General features: G+C 38.6%; 1 long non-coding RNA gene across 1 annotated transcript; it reads left to right on the forward strand.

Annotated features, from left to right (window-relative positions):
- Window positions 1–36: 36 nt before the first annotated feature.
- Window positions 37–1,992, forward strand: LOC114770274 (uncharacterized). Its single transcript, XR_003743329.1, has 7 exons — window positions 37–406; window positions 674–700; window positions 1,098–1,139; window positions 1,321–1,353; window positions 1,431–1,482; window positions 1,638–1,670; window positions 1,749–1,992. It is a non-coding gene; the product is annotated as an uncharacterized LOC114770274 (long non-coding RNA).
- The last annotated feature ends 4,599 nt before the right edge of the window (window positions 1,993–6,591 follow it).

Raw genomic sequence — 6,591 nt, forward strand, 5'->3', positions numbered from 1 at the left:
TCTCCCCTGTCTTGTTCTTTGCCCATTAAACCCCGGTCCTTCTTCCTCGTCATCATCTCCGTTCACCTGCCTCGTCATACCACCATGGTTGTGACAGTATGTGTGTTTGTGTGACTACACCTCCCTGTACACAACAATAAATATAATTTTCTTCAGGTAAAAATTGTCAACATTGTCCTTCGTCCAATACATTCATACCTACTGTTTTCTTGTCCTACATCTAATAAAAGACATTTCTGCATCATAGTGAATGCCTTTAAAAGAATAGCTCAGTTCAGTATTTCTGCATCATTTACACTAGTTTATTGTCCGGTAGTTCTTTAACATGTCCTGATTGTCTTTCAATGTTACACACATCAATGAATATTGTTCCTTTTAGGCAAAAATGCTGACGCCAATGGAACTGGTAGGTCCCATTTTGTATTTTTAGTCAATACTTTCATGTCTACTGTTCTCATGTCTAAACTTTTGCCTAAATACAAAGTATTTTAATAAGGATGTAGATCAGTCTTTTGTTTACTATATTACATTTCTGCTCCACAGAGATGCTTTTATAAGAAATGCTCAATTCAGAATTTCTGCATCATTTCCAATGGTTTATGCTCAGAACTTGGTAGTTCCTTAACATTTCATTCAATGTTACACACACATCAATGAATATTTTTCCTTTTAGGCAAAAATGCTAAAACCAATGGAACTGGTAGGTCCCCCTTTGTATCTTAAATCAGTACATTTATATCTACTGTTCTCATGTCCACATTCTTGCCTAAATACAAAGTATTATAATTAGGATTTTTAATAAAAGACCTGAGATGCATTTTCAGGAGCTTGGACAATATATTAGTATTTTGTTTACAATATTACATTTTTGCTCCATAGAGAACATCTTTAAAAGAATAGCTTAATTCAGTATTTCTGCATCATTTACACTGGTTTATGGTCAGGGCTTTACATTTCCTTAACATTTCTTTATTGTCATGTTATGTTACACACACATCAATGAATATAGTTCCTTTTAGGACAAAATGCTGAAGCCAATGGAACTGATAGGTCTCATTTTGTAATCAGAATGTTTAAGACCTGTGCTGCATTTTCAGAATCTGTTCAAGTTGTCAGCCACATTGTTGCAAACGGATCTGGTGAGACCCTCTAATAATTCACATACAAATGGTTATCAACATCAGAATGATATTTTGTGTATGCTGTGTTGATGGTGGCAGTCTAGATGTCCATGACTTTATTGGATGTCAAATTTCAAAAAAATTTATATAGCCATTTTTTCCATCAAAATTTCATGCATTGAGTGTTTTTCTCTTGCAGTACCAGACGGAAGTGTCCAGGGCACTGACTCAGGTAATGTTATATATTTTATATTGGAAGCCCTCCTTTCACCATGAAGCAATTATATACTTAATTTTTCCTTTGACTAGGTCATAGCAGCTTTGCTGGCCTAGACAGTGCTGACAACCCCAAAAGATCAAGGTGACAACATTCAGTGGCTAGATGCAGCTGATTGAAGTATTTCTTCATGTTTTGTATTATTTGTTTGTCCATATAATTATTTGACCAGGCCATGTAATTATAACAGATGTGTACTTTTGACATGTAACAAGCCAGGGTATGTTGTCTTCTTTCAGATTCAGGAAGTAGTCAAAGGAGCACAGACTCAGGTAAGATTATTGTAAATCTTTGTTGAGAATATTTATATGCTGCCAAATTTCCATCCTAATTTCATTCCCTTTGACCAGGCCAAGATAGTGCTGGCAGTGACAAAACATCAAATCCCCTGTTGCATAATGAAGCGGACAAAGTTTAGTAGCCGCTGTGCAAGTTATGAAGCATCACCAGTGGAATGATAAAGGAGATCCTGATAGCTTTATTTGTCATACTGAATAGTGTGAAGAACGAGTGACCAGAAGACGTGCATGAAAACACTGACAAGTGATGTGACAATAAAAGCAAATTGGTCTGAAATAAAAAGAACATTTCAGTCGAGCCGTGCATGTAACTATGGCTTTAAAATTATTTACGTCTTATTAACAGATGTTATATGAATTCGTTGCACTTTTGAGTTCACCTGTGTTTATTTCATTTTTTTACTTTGCCTGTTTTGTTTTATCTAATTACAGGAACAATTAATGATCAGCATTGTTTTGACGCCGACTTCAGCAACTTCACCTTTTTTGTAATAATCACACAATTATGATCAGATTGTTATGTCATGTTTCATGTAGTGAATGCAATAATTAATGCGGAAATCATTTCAATGCTGCGGAAAATTCCTTAGAGGCCCACAGCACACTTACCACAGTGATGACCAGACACGGGCCCCAACAAAAGTGTGACGCTGAGGTCTGCTGGAGCACCAGGGGTCAGGATTGACTGCAGCTGGGCTCATCACCGGTGGCCAATCCTGACGATGCATAAAACCCCTAGATTTCCGTCCCTTCGAAAGGGACGACATTTTAGTGGACCTTAGTGCACGTATGTTAATGTGTGTATTTTTGAGTTCTGGCAAGCGGCACACGCCTGCAGGTTTGTTTATGTTCTTTACTTAAGTTGACTCCCCTTTATTTCCCGTTTTGGTCACCGCGCCGCTGTTTTTTTGTATTTATTGTTTATTTGTTAATAAAACCCCCTTCCCAGCATGTCCTGCTTCTGCGCTTCCTTCCCCCGTAAGTCCGTAGACGTGACACCAGGGGTCCGTGTTGATATTATTTCACAATTGCTATGGTGTTTTGAGTGGTAGGTAGTAGCCTAGTGGGTAACACACTCGCCTATGAACCAGAAGACCCGGGTTCGAATCCCACTTACTACCATTGTGTCCCTGAGCAAGACACTTAACCCTAAGTTGCTCCAGGGAGACTGTCCCTGTAACTACTGATTGTAAGTCGCTCTGGATAAGGGCGTCTGATAAATGCTGTAAATGTAAATGTAATGTGTTTTCCATTTCTCCATGGTGTTTGAACGTTTTCTTTTTCTTCTGTTTATTGAAATTTTTTTTTCATAAATATTGAGCGTGTGCATAATCGTGGCATGATAATCAGACGTCACTGCAGATGGTTATAATTCTCTTCCATGTCTATCCTCTTCTGCTCAGTTTTATTACAAATAACATTTCAGGGTTGGGATGGTAGTAGCCTAGTGAGTAACACACTTGCCTATGAACCAGAAGACTACGGAGTCACAGGTTCAAATCCCACTTACATTTTACATTTACATTTAGAGCATTTACCAGACGCCCTTATCCAGAGCAACTTACAATCAGTAGTGACAGGGACAGTCCCCCCTGGAGCAACTTAGGGTTAATTGTCTTTCTCAGGGACACAGGTGAACACGATATAAATACATGTGGGTACCTTAGTCAGACAGAGTTTTTCCTGCTGCGCAGCAGAGGCTCTCAATAATTTTTTTTCTCATTGAGCTGGGTTATTATAAATATCTCAACCTGGTTCGGGAACAGCACCATGCAGGACAGGCGAGCCCTACAAAGGGTGGTTCGATCAGCCGAACGAATCATCCGTACCAAGCTCCCTGACCTTCAGTCTATCTACAGCAAACGGTGCTGCACCAGGGCCAGGAAGATAGTGAAGGACCTCAGCCACCCCAACAATGGACTCTTCTCTCTGCTGCGATCAGGGAAGCGCTTTCGCTCCTTGAAGTCCAACACAGAGAGAATGAGGAGGAGCTTCTTCCCGCAGGCTGTCCGAACTCTCAACAACAACAGTACATAGAACTCCAGCACTTTCACCTTCAATCAATCTGGACTCTTTGCACAAAATCACTTTGCACAAAATCTATGCACTTTTTTTCTCTTTGCACAATCTCTGCTCTTTTTTTTTTTCCTATACATTGGCTTTCACTCATTTGCACACCTTCACCCTACCTGTTACACATATTTTATGTTAAAGACGTAAAAGTGTAATATTTGGTTATGTTTGCAATATTTGCATATTGGTCTTCATTGTATACTTGCAACATTTGCAATACTGTGGTCTGTAGCAGTCGCAAAAAGCATTTCACTGCATATCATACCGTGTATGACTATGTATGTGACAAATAAAATTTGAATTTGAGATGATTGGAATCTTTATTTTCCACGACACACCGAACAATGGTTGTATCATCAAAACATTTCTGCCAATGGTACAATGTAAAAAAAGCAGAGTAAGGAAACACAACTTTATTTATTATCAGAGGTCAAGACACACAGGTCTGTAGTGTAAAAAGAGGCAGTGTTGCCAAGTCTGTCTTTGAAAGAAACAAGTTTTTCAAAACATTTATAGGATTAATTTTGTATCTGCACAGTTCAAGTAAATCATAAACAATAAATATGTTTCACAGTATGTAAATGGCACAGGCCAGCCAGAGGCCCTGTATCTTGCACATGAATTCATACCACAGGTGCTGATATTAATAAAACCTTATGACACCCGAAGCCGCAGCAGCTGTCACTGTTGCCAGATCAGCTACAAAAAAAGCAACCTGAACCTGAAAGAGAGACAAGAAGCTTACAAACATGTTAAGTAGGATTTTTACAGCGTTCAAATAACTGAATTATTTGATTTGCCAAAAGGGCATCCAATACATGTATGTATTTTGCACTCTGCGTTTGTCACTTTCATGCTGATGCTTTTCACAAACTGTCATATTTTTTTAAACTGTGAATCATGCTACCACTCTAAAATATTCTTTCTTAATATCATATCATTTTTCGCATTATATTCATATATATTACAGAGATGTATGCATTGCTTACCACCTCTTGATCTATTTGCACTCTTCACTCTTGTTTTTTTATTTTATTTTCAAATTTTAGTTTTTCTAATGCACTGTAAATTTATTGTCTACATTTCAAATCCAGAGCTTTTGCAATTTTGTCTCTATGTATACATGTATATAGTGAGATTAAAATCAAGTTCACTTGGATTTTAACTTTGACTTAAAATAAGTAGACATGGCAACATTGTACTTTGATATTGACAGAACTAAAATCGAGAGTCTTGCCATAGTTTTTACTGACAGGATGCAACTTGAAAAAACCAACTGGCTGATCTAAGTTCAGTTTTTGTGGTCAAAGTCAAACTTTTTTAAACTCACGGGGGTGTTATTTTAGGAGGAGATGTAGCAAAGTCTTCTGATCCTGGGACAGATAATCCGGGAATTTGTCCAGTAGACACGTTCAAGGGTCCCAGGAGAGATTCACTTTAAGGAGCCTTTCTACGTGCCCCTTAACTTCAGTCCAATAACTAGACCAGTAAATGGGAGCAGCGATAGAGATATTCCATGCATTGACTCCTCCTCCATGGAGACCCATATTGTATCTGGATTGTTCTTATTTGGGCAGCCCAATAATAATTTTTTATGTTAGGCAACCTCAGGCGTCCATTTTCCTTATCTCCCTTCAGAATTTTAAGGCACACTCTTGGCCTTTTGTTCTGCCAAATAAATTTTGAAATGTATTTTTCTAATGATTTGAATGCAAAGGGAGGCTTTGCAATACGAACAGTTATCTCGGTAGAACATTCATTCTAATACTTTCAAGTCTTCCTAGGAGAGAAAGTGGAAGTATGTCCCATCTATTCAAGTCAGTTTTGATTTCCCTAAATAACTTTTCATGATTAGATTGTGTGGTCTTACGGGTAATTGTTACTCCCAAATATTTAAACCCCTATGTGGAATGTCTAAATGAGACCAAATTATCTAACTGTGATGGCCAGTTCCCTACAATCATTAATGCTTCAGATTTATTTGTATTAACCTTATATCCTGATACAGTACTATACTCATTAAGACTCACTAAGGGCAGGAATGGTGGTAATAGGATTTTCCAAAAATAATAAAATATCATCAGCAAAAAGAGACAGCATATGAGGAGCATTGGTTTAATCTCTTATTACCCTGTATGAGAGGATTGGATCTAATCTGCGTCCCAGTGAGAAAAAATCTGAGCAGTGGCCATTAACCCTCACTCGTGACCTGGGGTCTTAATAAAATATTTGGATCCATTTAATAAAGCTGTCATTAAAACCCACATGTCTGAGAGTCTGCTGTAGAAAGAGGGGCTGCAGTGTAAAAAGAGCTAGAGACTTTCAGGTTTTTAAACCTGAACCAGCACGGAGCTCAAAACACAATTAAAGTCCCCTCAAATCAGAATAATACCTTCTGCTTTATCAATGATGCCATCTTCTTGAAAAAAAAAATTGGATTGTCCTCGTTTGGAGCAAAGTTATTTTAATGCCCCCTATACTTCCAATTACCATTAAAAAAAAAGTGAAGTGATTGACACATGTGATACACAGCAGCACAGGACACGGTGCACACAGTGAAATTTGTCCTCTGCATTTATCCCATGACCTTGAGTGAGCAGTGGGCAGCCATGACAGGCGCCCGGGGAACAGTGTGTGGGATGCTTTGCTCATTGGCACAGTGGCACCTTGGCAGATGGGGATTCGAAACGGCAACCTTCTGATTACGGGACCACTTCCTTTACCGCTAGGCCACCACTGCCCCCGCTGGGCCATCACTGCCATCACATACCTCCCCTCTTTATCACAGACATTTTCCCATGAGAAAAATAAATAGATTTAT

The sequence above is a fragment of the Denticeps clupeoides genome, chromosome 20, assembly GCF_900700375.1.
Source record: "Denticeps clupeoides chromosome 20, fDenClu1.1, whole genome shotgun sequence".
Taxonomy (NCBI): Eukaryota; Metazoa; Chordata; class Actinopteri; order Clupeiformes; family Denticipitidae; genus Denticeps; species Denticeps clupeoides.